The sequence below is a fragment of the Heliangelus exortis genome, chromosome 15, assembly GCF_036169615.1.
Source record: "Heliangelus exortis chromosome 15, bHelExo1.hap1, whole genome shotgun sequence".
Classification (NCBI taxonomy): domain Eukaryota; kingdom Metazoa; phylum Chordata; class Aves; order Apodiformes; family Trochilidae; genus Heliangelus; species Heliangelus exortis.
In genome coordinates, this window is record NC_092436.1 from 12427781 (window position 1) to 12443140 (window position 15360).

Here is a 15360-nt window from a genome sequence, read left to right on the forward strand (position 1 = left end):
AATCTACGTTAAATCTTTTAATAAGATTTCCTGCAGAAGGTAAGATACGGCTGGAATCCTGTCAAACCCACACCTGGGCAGAAGTCTATACTATTTCTGCAGCCTGAGAGCTGTGTAGAATGGCAGAGCCTGAGAAAGTTAGAGGATTATCTTGATCTTATTTTAAGCTAGTGGCAAATTTACATCCTATGGTAAATCTTAAAAGCTTAGATCTACTGAAGACAAGAAAACATTTTGTCTCTTTAAGTATTCTGATTTAATGGCTAAATTACAATTTAGCACATCATAAACATTTGAGACAATTCCTATATGATCTGTTAATGTTAGTCAGTGGTAATATCTGTATTTACTATGGATGTGTGCTTTCTTTTTCAGCAATATTGAAAACTAAGCCAGTCTTATTGGAATGTCTGGCTCAAGATCACATGAGTTTCAAACAGTTTCACAGTTCAGAACCTCACATCCTAATCTGTATTCTCACCTCAATGTCTGACAGACTTACTGCAGTAGATAAGTGTTACTTCCACTCAGCTAAATAAAGAATTGGAGAATTGAGGTATCCAGGATTTTCAAAAAATCCTATCGCAAAAAAAAAAATATCAAGTGACAGTGAAAGATGCTGGCTTTTGACTATATTAAGCATATGACTGTTTCAGTTAACAAAGCCAAGTTAAGCATCTAACCAGTAGTTTTACAGATAGTATTTTTGAATTGTCTTCTCTTGCAAGCCAGAATTGTAAAAATTATTCATGTGCCTCCACTAGGATTCTACTGAAAATTCATACATTTGTTATTCAGAAGTAAAATGTATTAAAATGTGTACAGGGATCTGTGGGGTTTTGTTCTTATTTGATCAAGATAGCTGTTGTATAAATATTGCTTGTTCTGCACAGCTGGGATGCGACTTGAAAAATTTAAAAGTGTCTTTATCAGTGGAAAAGAGAAACTCCTGAATATACTTTAGAGGAGAATTAGTGTAACAGAAGCATTCTTGGAGTAGCAATAAAAATGCAGCAGTCTGATTGTGGTTCATTTCATTCTCTTGCATGGTTTAATTTATGTTTTTTAACCACATGACTGTGCAAACATTTGGGGTTTGGAAAGCAGAGCCTGGTAGCCTAAATTCTTTTGAAATATTGAGAAAGGAGACTGGGCATTTTGGGGACTTTAAAATAAATGATGCAGTTACATTCTGATTACCTAGGAATGCCCTGCACTTATATAATGTTTGACCAAGAAGCTGTTCAAAAACCTTAGAGTAGTATTTCTTTATTAGGATACTTATTAAGGGAAGAAAAAATAGGAATGTATAATACCAGCACAGATAGATGTTGCTCTCTAACAGCTGTTTTTTTTTCATTACCACCACGTGTCAGTCAAACCCCATAGGGATGTATGAATGCACTGAGACTCATAGCATTTGCCATGTTAAATGCATTCAACAGTTTTTGCTGTAAGAGGGAAACTACTCTTAGAGAGAAAATGGGTAGTGAATAGCTAAGCAACAGTAGTAAAGAAGTATTCAGATCATTTTATTATATAATGCTGAAATCCATCTTCTCCCAGGTGCTTTGAGTGCTTTGTCACCTGGGATGTTGGTAGAGCAGCTCCTGCTGGTTCTGCTGGGGGCCTGTTGATTGTAAACAGATTTATTGTGCTGAATGGTGGTGACTGACAGTTGCCTCTTTAACCAGCACTGTTCTCCTGGCCCCTTCATCTCTTCAGTTTCAGATATTGGATATATTAATTTTGATTATTCACTAACATATTAGGTTAAATTTAGCCATCTTTTGAAAACCAGTTTGAATTCATATAAAAGAGAGGAGCAAATGTGAAAGCTACATGAGGCTCAGCATTCATGTGTTACTTTTCCCCTCAAAAGGTGTTGATCTCTCACTCAAGGTGGAGAGGAGTAAGAAAAGAATGTATTTCCTGTTTCACCTTTGAACTTTTGTTGACATGTCTAGAAGAACTACTCTTTGGTCAGTTTGTAGCTCCTAACAATATTTTGCAAGAGTTAGCAATCTTCCACTGTATTTTCTCAAGTCCTTCTTCTAAATCTTTTATCCCTTTTAAAATTTTGGTATTTGGAGCATTACCAATAGTCACATAGTGAAAAATAAATGTATTTCTTATGTGTTATTTGGTCACATACATCCCTCTGCTCTTGGAAAATGGATAAGTAGATCCAAGCATTGCCTTTTTCACTGAATTATATCAGTGCCACAAGAACATCTCGGAATAGTAAGGCTTAGGGCTATAAGCCATCTGAGGGGGAATTGTGTTTTAAACTGATTAGAACGTACAAGTCATTTTCAGAAATGTTTATAAAAATGAAATACCTGTCTTTTTTATTTTAAAAATTAAATACCAGGAGATCGCTTCTCTTTCACAGGAAAAAAAAATTTGACTGTTTTCTCTATATCCTTTACAAATGTGAAACCTCTGATTCCTTCATTGTTGTCAGCTGTGGGATAAATATTCCCCAAATCCCTCTCTTCTGAGGAGTATTCATTCTGATGCTGAGTGAATGCCTTTCTTGATTCTGCACTTCATAAGCACAGTGAAAGAATACGTATTCCTTGGGAAGCACCTAGCTGTAAATCAGTTGTAATGGAAGCCCTCATCTAAGCTTTTAATGTGAGGATAAACACTCCAGTAGTTCTCTCTCTCTAGTGTTTACCTGTCTTTTTCACAGCTGACTCAGAGCCTTTTAATGTAGTCTGCCTGGCAGGTTGTCACTAATCTCTGCAAAGCTTTTCTAATTCTCATATGATTAATAGTATAGTATGCTATTCATTGAGGAAACTGTAAAGCATTTTTTTTTGTCTTGCTGCCTAATTTAGATGTTGAATTGCTAAATCCATTTACTTTCCAGGTTCAGTCTCAAAGGCAGATAATGCCAGTATTGAACTGTAAGCAATTGATGGACAGGGAAAATACTGCTTAGCTCCTTCTCCTTGCCTTTTTGTGGACAACAAACCAAAATATTTTAAATTGCAGAACAGCAATGTCATTAAGCTGATGAAAAGTAATTCCTGTTCAGCATGTTGTTGTCATATTTTTGAGACCAAAAGACATCCTCAAACTGTTTGATTTTTTTTTTGATTGGCTTTTTAAAATAATATAACCCATTCTTAACACACATTTTCAGCTTCCTGCTAGTTGAGCAAGTGGCTGATTTATATTACCTACACAAGGCAAAATCACACAGCTAATAGGAAAGGGTATGTAGGGGTAGCCCCCAAAGCATGAATTGGTTGCATACTGGTGAAGAAGTGAAAGCCAAAGAGCTGGTTGAATGTGATTTTGACTGGCACCAGAGTTGTCCATGTCCCCTGCCCACCACCAGCACCTTCCTCACCAGCAAGCAAGCCCAGAGATCTCAGTTTTGGTTGACAAAACTACTGAGCTGGGTCTGGGTCAATGTTGCCTCACCTGGAGCACCTTGGCTCGGGTGGGGTTCTGTCACCAGAGCCTGCTGGCTTTGTCATCCATGTGATTAGGTCACAGGTGATAGAGCTGCATTGACCAGAACTGAGAAATGCGGTTTCACTGCATTTTCCATGTTATCCCAAGCTTTTATCCCAGTCTCTTTTATTATTCTACCTTTATTCTGTCTTCTCCATCCATTTCTTCTGTCCATAGCCTGGAATTGGTAGCATCTTGTTGCTTTTGTTTGCTCTGTTTATTTGGTTGGCTGGCTTGTCTCACTAAGATTTAGTGAGAACACTTCTGCTCCAGCACAAGGTTCCACATGCTCAGAAGAGTCATTCAAGGGAGTTTGCTTGATGCTCCCTGTCTTTTATATCCTTGCAATCAAAAGGAAAAATGAGCACAGGGAAGCATATTTGATATATAGTTATGGTCAAATTTAAGTAGCTCTTAACACTCATATCAGATTCTCATGAGAAAATGATAGTATAGATCTGTCTGCTGTCCTGCTAAAATCACTTACTGTGGAATGTAAACTATCTACTTGTACAGGATCAGCATGTTTAGAACTACTGCTGTTTTGTAAACCAACGATAGTGATTTACTTTATATTATTCAATTTAAAAAGAAATAGAGTTAAGCATTGGTTCAGAAGTACAGCAGAGCCCTCCTATGAAATAACGTATTTTCAAATCTCTCACTTGTTGTTGATGGTGATTCACTTCCACCATGAATTGCATTTCTAGTTTATGTGCAGGACTGGTTTGGATGAGAACAAGATGAGTGCCAGAACCTGTAGTCTTTACTTTGGCCAGGCCCTTAATGTTAAACTCAGCTTTCTTCAGGCAATGTACCTGAAGCTCCTGCCCTGTTGAGTTCAGTCCTGGGAAGCCCACGGGTCTGCTGAAGACAGCAGAGATACTCCAGCCCATTTCTAGGGGCTATTAGCTCACCTTCAGCTCTGCTGCTAAGTCAGACGATCGCTTTAGAAGACCAAGTCTTAGGAGACCACTTGTATCTCCTTTGCCAGTAATTGTTTCTTCAGTGTTTGCTTCAAAACACTCTTAGCAAATAGAATTAGTTTTTAGCTGTCAAAGAGTTAATAGTGGCAGCACAGAGCTTAAGGAGTTAAACAGACACAGATCAAAATACTTCAGCGTCTAGAGGGATGTGTTTAAATGAACACTGCAAGATTGGCAGGCCTCCAAATTAACATAGTTTAAAGAATTCAAGGTACATTTAATTGGATCCTTCTAATCCCTTTTCCCTCAGAATGAGCATTTTAACAGTTTAATTCCTTTTGCAACCCCCACACATCCCTTAACTCCAGTGGCCCATCTCAAATAAATACTAAGAACTATAAACTGCTTAGACAAGTTCTAGCTCAAGTTGGTGGTCACAGAATGGAGTCCTGAATGCTCCACTCAGTTGGATCTGATGCTTGAAATTACAGAGGCTATCAGCTAGGGCTAAACCATGCACCTGGCTGCTTAAATCACTCCATCTAGATGAGGAGCTTCAGTTGGTTTATGGAGGAGATGGCAGCTGTTGAGACATTTGGGTCTGCCCAGGACACCAGAACCGGAGCTTCAGAGGCCTGAGTGGCACCCACTGGTGACAGGGCCAGAGAGTAGCTCAGGTGCCAGCAGCCAGGCTGAGGGAAGGGTGCACCGCTGGTTTCCAGAGGAAGATGAGAGGAGGGTGGGTGAAATCCAAGGATCGGTAAGCTCTTACCATTAACTGATGCAGGGAATGAGCAGAATCCTCTTTCACAGCAGCAGCACAGCAGGCAACACCTAGAAAGAAAATAACTGACATAAATCAGACAGACGTATTTACTCCACAGATAGGCTTAAACTTTTAATCTCCCCTACTTACAGAAACAGTAAGTAAAAATATGAAGTGGCTTTTGCTTCTGCTTTTCAACAGCATCCTCCTTTGCTGTGATGACTTCCAGTTTGGGGGACATCTATGTAGTATTTGTTACTGTTGCCATATTCCCCATGCTGTTGCCAGCTGTATTTAATGTATTTTAACCTACTTGAATTATTAGATATTAAGTAAAATTACTTTCTGTGATCACCCTTTTATTGCCTTTAATGGCCCTCGTTCACTGTTTGCTGCCTGATATTGATTTTAAGCTATTTGAGGCAGAGAAACTTGAGAAGATCTGGACAACAGATTATACTGATGTGTTCCTGCCTTTTCAGTAAGCAGTTCAAATCAGAGGTTTAGTTTCTGGGTATCTAGATCCTCCAAAATGTAAAACTGAATACCAGTAAAATCTCTACAGTCATCCTGCTCTTTCCAGTAGTCAGAGTGGCAGCAGAATTCATATATGAGTGTATGAATTCACTGGAGTTTACAGGATTTTTAGAAAATGGAGCTATCCTGCTACTCAAAACTAGAGGTCTTAATATTGCTGAGTTTCAATAAAAGCAGTCTTTAAAGCTGGTCAGTTCATGTATCCCAAACAGTCTTACTGATGTATCAATTAGCCTAATGTTGGAGACTTGAGCTGAGTTCTCCAAGTACTATAAAATGTCATTATTGATTATTCTTTCATGGTAACAATTTCAAAAGTGTTCCATTTTTTACACAGATACAATTGTCTCCTCCAGCTGTTGTGCTAGTTTAGACTACATTGTCACCTACCTCTTCAAGCACCTTGCTAAAGAAGGCAAGAAGACTTAAGATGTAGAGAGATTTCACAGGATGGACAGAGGCTGCTTCATTTCCTGCAGAAGAACCCAGAATTGCTACAGCAGATGAATTAGCGGTCTTTTCTATGGAGTATTTTTGACTTTCTGGATTTTCATCATTTTCATACCTTGTGGTGATGAACACCAGAGTAGCACTGGCTGTTTAGTAGCAGAAGCAGCCTCCCCACTCTGGTATGCATCCCTGAGTAGTGTCAGATGTGTTCTCAGGACAACCAAGGTTGAAGGTACTTTTTGTCATACCAAATACTCTGTTTGGCTTTACAGTATCTTAAAACTTGGTGCTTCATTTTTGCTCATAAAAGGTATGTGAGATCATCCCTCATCATTTGCCCCATCCACTGTAAGTGTTCAAGGCCAGAATGGATGGGGCTCTGAGAGACCTGGTCTGGTGGGAGGTGTTCCTGGCCATGCAGGGGGCTTGGAACTAGGTCCCTTCCAGCCTAATCCATTCTGTGATGATTCTATGATCATCAATAAATTTTTCTAGATCAATGGGAAGTAAAGCTCTCCAAAGTATCCTAGGAGAAAGAAGAACAAAGTCTGGCATTGAACCACACATTTTGGTAATGAAATGTGTATATTGAGTGCCTGCATGCTATTGAGTTGGAATATTTTATTTTGCAGTAGGTGACACAGTGGGATATTTTTCTATTAAAGGTAAATACAATAGACATTATATGTCATGCATCTGAAAAGGAGATGGCCACTGTAGTGTTTAGGAGAGCTTTCCTCTTCCCAGCTCCGTCCAGTTTATTACAACCCAAGTACATTACAGGGAGATCAGGATGTTCACAGATGAGTATCATCACATTTGCTCTCTGCCACATTCCCTTACAATCTCATCAAACTATTTGAAAGTGCATATTAACAAGTATCTCTGAATTCCTCATGCAGTTGCAAAGATGCATGTTTCACAGGTCTGGAGGCTTTTAGTGAAAATGGAAATTATTAACAAAATGCAAATGACTGGTGTGGTCATCTTTGTGTTTCCTTAACAGGTGCACTGTCATTTGGAAAAAAATAGGCATACAGTCACCCCAGTTATGGTTGTCATTTGATTACTGTTCTAATTGCAGGTGAAAAGTAGCTAATGGTAGGTAATATATTCCTGGCAGTGAGAATATTGATGATGTTTATTATTGACATCATTATCAGAACATGATGATTCCCTTGTCATATTACAAGTTTGCATGTTTTACTTGCCTAATCAGGGTTTCATGGAAACTAGCAATGAAGTTAGCATTTGGGTAAGTCAGATTGCTCTGTATTGTTCCATGTGTGCAGCAACTTGAATGTAAAGCACAGAGCAGCAACCTGAGCTCTGGACTGCCATGCTTTTGTGGCAGTCTTCGTGTAATACCTTGTCTGTTCATATGCTGTAATCCTTCACTTCTCAGCATATGACCAGGCAGTGATTTGTCTTTATTAACTTCAGATTCTGCTGAATAAGTTGTATTTATTTTGAATGCAGGCTTTCACATGCTCTTTTAAATATTAATGGCTGGTCTCCAGTAGTCAGCATAAATATGATTTGCATTAGCACTAGTCATATATTGAATGCCTCTGATGTCAACTACTCAATGTACTAATATCTGACATCATCTCCTGAGGTCACTGACAACTTTAACCTTTATTCTCATGCACAGTTTCTGTAGTCTCAGAAGCTCTTTTGAATTGATTTGAAATTTTGACTCTTCCCTTTATGAGGCTGTAAAATTGATAATTATTCAGATGGGAACTGAGCAGTGAGTGAAAAATCAATTCCACCCGCTCTCTGCTGCGTATAAAATTACTTCTGAGTCTGCTGGACTGAACGGATGGCCGAGGTAAAAGCAGCAGGCAGAAACAGTAGAGAGGATTAGCTGGACGAAACTAATAGCCTAAAGGGATGGCTTTTGAGATGAGGGAGTGGGCCAGTTGGGGGTTATTATCAGCAATGATGGGACTCATTGATCATATGTTTACATCAGGTTTCCATTGGATTATAAATCAGCCCTGAATAGAAACGGAACCCAAAGCTTTGCGTTTTGCCAGGGGGCGAGTGTATTAGATTATTCTCACTTTCACACTCAGATGAAAAGTGAGACATTGATTATTCATCGGCTGGCCATTAAACACTGGTTTTATAGATGATTTGGCTATCATGGAAGGTAATGAACAAGGTTGCTGCTTCGTAACCAGCGGTTTCAGTTTTCAAGACATCTGTGTCGGTTAAGTAATGCATAACCCTATTAAAAGGAATGGGTTACAAATTGCTTAACAGTGCTGAAAAACTAGACCCTAATGACTAATTGTGCTTTGAGTTTAGAGAGGTTTGTCAGCTCTTTAAACTGAACAGATGCAACGATAACTGCAATTATTTACTAGTTAGGACATTTCTTCCAAGTTGGATCTCTGGAAATAGTTGTATAATTAAAATTTCCAGTAACACTTGAGGAATAGCCCAGACCCAGTCATGTGGGCTCAAGGACCAACTGGTTTTTCTCTCCCTACCCCAAAGATGGGGGATGTCTCCAGGCTCCAGGCTGGGTGTGGAGGGGGCAGCCCTGGTCCCTGCAGCCCAGGCTGCCTGGTGTAGCTCCTCCACCTTCCTCCTGGCTCCCCGTTGTTGGGGGATCCATGTGCTGGCCCACAAGGCCCATCAGTGCTTCTCAGTGGTGTCTGGAAAGGCAACAGGAGGATTTCATGGCTGCTGGTGGGATAGCAGCACCTGATCGTGATTCAGCATCCAAACACTGTTCAGTAACTTGGGTATATCCAAGGCTGGGAAGTGGAACAACTTCCTGAAGTTTAGGAACAAGTTATAGCATCCTTTTAAAGTATAAACAGTGGCTGTGTGCTTTGGCCCTACTTTTTGCTGTGCCACAGGCTTCATTCCCCCGGGTGAATTACTTAGTCTGAGCTTAATCTGCAAACAAGTGCTTCATGATGGTGTTTTACAACTAAACTGAATTAACACGTGTAAAGTAATTTGAGATACATGGATAGAAGGTGGTATTGAGTTTATTACATTCAACCATTGCTGTTACGTTATATTGTGTTATAAGTACTTTAATAAATAATTGTTGAAGGCTCCTACTTTTCTATGCTGTTATTCTGGGATTAACAGGTGAAACCATTTTTTCTCCACTTTATAAATGAAATTAATTTTTTATTTTAAGATACTACCTTAATGTATACCTTGCTGAATATCAATTTAGGTATGGTTAAGTACTATTTAGTTCTTTCCAAAAATCAATCAGTTTTTAGCATCTTTTGCCTGTAGTTCTGACTAATGTTCCTGAGCCACACAATAGGTAGCAGGCTCTGTGTCTGTAGCCATCATTAAATAATGAATGCAGTGGAGTTCTGGAGTAGGAAAGGAGTTCTGCCGCAGTTAGATGGGATTGTGGATAAGCAAAGAGCTTGGTTGAACTTTCAAGACCATGGGTGATGCTAAGTGTGGAAGTGCTGGAGCAAAGAGCAAGGATAGGTGGGCAGTACTGCAGTGACAGGAGTGTTTGTGGCTTAGTGGTCAGGGGCACAATATCACCAAGATGCTCAGTGGAGACTCAGTTCAATGAAGTGAGTGACACTTCCTTAGTGTCACTCCACCGAGTGACAGAGGCAGTAAATGAAGCAGCACAGCAGCGCTGCATAGCAAATGTATAGCAGAAAGTAAAGATGCCAGTTGCAATGAAAAATCAAGTGGTGTTACTAAAATAACATAATATGAATTGCTACTTTCCTTTTTTCCCTTTTATGTAGTAAAATCAGAAGTGGTTTTGTTCACTGGATAAACCTTAATGCCATATGCAGCTAGTGTGAAGTTATGCATAGTAATTGAAATAAAACCTGAAGAGGAGATGTGTTTATAATGCATGCTTCATGAGCCATGCAGAAGCACATGTACACAAGCACATCACAAAATCCAAATTGTCCTGACAGAGGGCAGTTGTGCAAGTGATGAGCACATTAAGCCATACATATGACCATATGCTTAATTTTAAGAAGAGATCAAACCCACAGGTACAGTCGTTCCTACGCTTAAGGTTAAATGTGTTTAAAGTCTCAGCTGAATCAGGTCCAAAATCCTCAGTTTTTTGCCTTAAAGGTTTGATACAGCAGGGAGAGGCATTTTCATTGGGACATCTGTTTTCAAGCCTCTTAGCACAATTTAAAAATGTTATCCAATAATATCATAACTTTCTTTATTAATTGAAAGGGATGGAGATATACCAGCTGTAGCCCAAGCCAGCAGAGACTTGGGTGGCTAAGCAACAGAAAAGGCACCATATTGAGTGAGCCAAAATTCAGTCTCTAAGTCATTTATTTTAACCAGTGACAATATATTTAGACTCTAGTGTTTTGATTTGATTGATGGTTTAATATCATGTATAATTTTTTTAATGAAGGGAACCCATTTAAACATGTTAACATTTGCACTAGGAGTCTCCCATGTACATAACTGCATTTTATCATTACTCTGATTGTTTTGGCTGTTGTGTAATTTGTATCAGTGAAATAACAATATCAAAGCCACCTTACCTTCATGAAAAATATGATTACTTCTCTTTTATACGTACTTCTTCCCGCCCATGTCTAACGACAGCAGCAGCCTCAGTCTCAAGTATATTGCTGAGTGTATAGCTAGCACTACATGAGCGCTGTCAGTTAAGAAATAAAAAAAATTAATGAGCTTAGTGTCTGTTCTAATTCTGCTTTGTTTAAAGCCTTGTTGTGATTCGTTGTCATGTGAATCGAGTAATTTAATTTTAAGACTTTTAATGTTAAAATACATCATCATTAGTGATGTATCTGAAGATTTCACGCTCTTAATAATGGTGCTAAATCAAATTGGGAAGCTCCTCTTAATCATCCAAGCTGCTCTATAGTTTTATGCAAACTGTTTTAGGGACAGAGAGAAGTCATTCAGCGAAGTAACAAGTATTGTAGGGAATTCATGTCTGGAAACAAAAAGCGGGGCCGGGGCTGGCAGCACAAACTGCTGAAGGTGTCGGTGTTGGATGTGCACCCTCGGGCGAGGCAGCTGCTCTATGTATGCTTTTGTTTATCAGTTACTGGTTTATGTAGCCTTTAGGCCAGCACATGAAACAATCGTTCCTACAGGGTCAGCTGCTGGTCAGAAGCAAAGTAAGAAAAGACTTTGCCTTAGAACGCGTCAGGCGTCATTTTGGTGCAGCTGGCACCTGCTACTGGTGCACAGCGGGAGGGTTAGAGGTCAAAGAGGCAGTTGTTCAAAACTCAGTGATGGCTTAAAGGGACTTGTAGATTAATCTGCTTTATTAACTTCTGTATATTAGATAACTATTGCAGTGAATGACAGTCCGTCTTTCTGAATAAGTCCTTCACCTCTTTCTCTTTTAAACTGTCTTTTGAGTAATGAATATTAAATAGAATACATTTCAGGATAATTAAATGAAAACATTAGGATGATGTTGTTTTACAAACATATTTATAAGTTTCTTGTATATTTATCTTGAATTATTACTGTTCACTGCTTTTTGCTAGCAGAACAAAAAGCAGAAATATTTCAATTAAAGAGGAGGGACCTGGATGTATTTCTCAATAACCTCATGTTTCCTATGCTGCATTTTCATTTTCATTTTCATTTTCAAAAAGCAAATAAGTTAAAGGAGAAGTATAAGAATGTTCTCTTCCTTGTTTACTCGGTGCAATGTAATACTTTACATTGCTTGGAAATGTTTGATTTCTGCTGGCTGTGGTTGTTTTATATAAAACACTAAGAGGTGCTGGTTTGGGGAAGGGCAAAAAATATTGCCATTCGGTAGAATCTGACTAGCGATATGAATAGCACCAATAATTTTGTAAAGTTCACATAATAATTCAAAATCCAGTTAGAACTGATGCTTGCAGTCTGGAAAGAAAGCAATATCTTTACAAAATGGATAGGGAAAGGTAGCAATCCATTCCATGGTCTGTTACTGGCAGATCTGCCATGTGAGTAATGAAGCTCGCATTCAGTGAACAAACACCTTCCCCTTCCCCCATTAAAAAAAAAAAAAAAAAAAAAAAAAAATCAAATTTTAAATTCTAGAATAGCAGCAGCTTACAAGGATGCTTAATTGCTTTTGGATATGATAGCAGTGGCCCATCAGAGCTTACGGCAGAGGAGATGCTGCTGGCTGAGGCAGTTGCTGTGGCGTTCTGACCCAGGCAGTGCTCAGAGTGACCGAAGGGAAAGGTTATGTGCCTGGCAGAAAAGGCTCTTTCCTTGCCCCAAACTATCAGGCTGTCATATATGTGTCACACTTCACTGGGGCACATTTATAATTTTCAGGACTCTGGGACTGAACCTCAATATCCATGTTTTTCCTAGGCTAATAAATTGCCATTTGGCTTTGTTTGTCATCCTGAGAGATATTTGTGTGTTCAGGGTGTCTTCTGAAATAATAAGATCCAGAAACATGGTTTGTTGGGCTGTTTTTCCTGGTTTTTACTTTTTGGGGTTTTTTAACTGGAAGCGAGATTCTTCTGTATTTGCATGTCTCCAGGAACCTGCACAGTTTAGAAGTAAAATTAAGCATATTGGTTTTAAATTCCAGTATGATCACAGATTGATGAGACAAACTGTTAGTTTGTGTCAGCTTAGTTTATCATAGTTTGGGTTTGCTTAATTTAACTTAGGCAAATCCTCCCAATTGGAGATGAGACAGCTCAGCTGTTGAAAGAGCACAAAGGACTGCTACATTATATGGGCTCTGACCTTTCAGTAGAACTGTGTTTCTGAATTCATGATTTGTTTCTCTTAAAAAAAAAAAAAAAAAAAAAAAAAAAAAAAAAAAAGAAAGAAAAAAGAAAAAAAAAGTTAAAAATGAAGTGTGAGCAACCATTTTTTAAAATCTTTTTAGCATGACAAGTAATCTTCCATTGATACTTAAAAGTCCATCTGCAGACATTCAGGCAGAATGCTAGAGAGAATCTATTGAAATGTTGAGTGTCAAACTGCCAGGGTAATGTATTTAGTATGAAATATAATATTCAGTGCATTTTGTTTTGATGACTGCATGAAATAGCTTTGTGTTCTTACCCTTTGTTGTTGTTGTGAAAGATGATATTCACTAAGAAGTGTTGGAGACAGTAGCAATATGCTTATTACCATCTTTATCATCTGTCTTTTATGTTTATTTGCAATAGAATTGGTTACAGCTCAGTTCATCAGGATAACAAAAATACTTTTAATTGTTCCACAGAAGAGATTAGAATCAATTTATGAACAGTTTGAAAACAGAGGAGGTTTTAAATCTGCCAGGCAAATGGTAATTAATCTTAGATTAGTCTTTTTAAGTTCTGCACTAGTACACTGCTCTGCTGCACTTTGCTTTAGGGATGGTCTTCCAGCAGTGGTCAGAGCCAACTTTCTGGGTTTCTTCTATTCCAGTTTCCTCCAAGGTGTGGCTTAAAAGCCCAGCCTGCCTCCCTGTCCCTGCTGATTATCTCCGTATCTATGCTCAACTAAGGTAAGTACGGGTAAAATAATTACCCTGGTTCTAATTTTCTCATACCACTGACTACTGTTTGGCTGATGGGGGGGGGAGAGAGGGGGGGGAAGAAGCGGGGGAGGAGGAGGGGCTGCCTCTGGCTCTGCTGCTGGCAGACATCCACACAGTTTGAGCCTATACTCAACCTGCCTGCAAAGCCCAGCTGCCTTGTGGCAAGCAACATCAGGGCTCTTGTAAAGGAGATCTGCAAAACTCTGAGTGTTGCTGCAAGGCCAGGTGGATTATGTGACAGATACCAGGCTGGACTGGATTTGCAGGTGAGTGCAAGCTTGAGCCCAGCCTAAGGACTTGCTCCTTGGCATGCAGGGGGCATGTCCCCGAGCACATCTACACTTAGTGTTGAGATGAGGATGCCTTTCTTTCAGAAAAACAGTGATCCAGCGGGTGAAGATCCCAATTTCTATGCTGAAATCCTGATGCATTATTAAAAATCCCAAGGGTCTTTTGAGTCTCAACTCCCAGCACTTGGTACAGGGGAAGACACCCATGAATTTCTTCAGAGCTGTAGATGAGAAGCTCATGTTGGAGGAATCTGGAGAAAATTCACAGTGCTGGTCCTAGTGTCTGCTAAGGGGAAGACTGAAGGATTTGGCCATAGGATCCCTAACATTCCTAAAGACAGACTCTAGCTGGAAGGTGTTGTTGCTGGTGAAACTGCTGTGCTTTCATCCCAGGAGGATTAAATAATCTGTAACTAGTCATTTGGTCAGAGAAGCTGGTAGCAGACACCAACTTGTTCCTTTGTCACCTGTCAGATATGAGTGCTAGCTGTGCAAGAAGGGGAGAGGCTCTCACCATGCAGACTGGAAAAAATGCTTAAGGATCATCTTCTGAAGTGAGACTAACTGGGTCTACAAAGACCTGAACCTAGCTGCCTCTTTGTATACTGCTAAAAGCAGAGGGGAATGTGTTTTGGTTTGGTTTTTAAGGTTTTAAAGAGCTCAGCTTTCTCCTACACCAAAGCAAATTGTTTGTGTTGCAAGTTATGACAAGCTGTGCGTTCCAAAAGTTTTGGTTAACCACAGTCCTGTCATCTTAAAAAGCAGCTGCATAGTTGTCACAAGACAGAAAATCACCTTTATCCTGGCTCAAACCAGGACAATAGTCATGGGCACTTGCTAGAAATGGCTGAATCTTAAATAAACCACTTAGGTTAATTTAATATGAATCTTTAGTACCTGTAACTGAAAATATCTGAGTGCTACCAGCTAGAAAATGCAGATTAAGGGTTGGTGTCACAATTTTAAATTATTCCAGCCTGAGGTGGAATAATTTGCTCTCTATGAGGGAGCACAGATGGATAGACAAAAAGAAGCTGTGCAGATACACAAGTGTGTAAACATCTGTCAGCTACACCAGATACCCAAATACAAAATCTAACACTTCAGGCAACATTTGGGTATATGACATTCAGCAGAGGGTTTACATTAATTTCAACACAGACAGAAGCAAGTCATCACACCCTGGAAGGTAATAATTAGGGAAAGGTATCACCTCCTCCCTGCATAAAAAGGAGGTATTTCATTCATCAGGCATCTTCAGAGTTGCTGTAACTGTTGGGCTCCCAGGGTTTAATATAGCCAGCCCTTAGACTAGGCAAAACTGCTCCATCCCATGGGATTTACTGCTTTGCTACAGATGAGTCTTCAGGAACTGGCTGGCATCTCCTCTCCATCCCT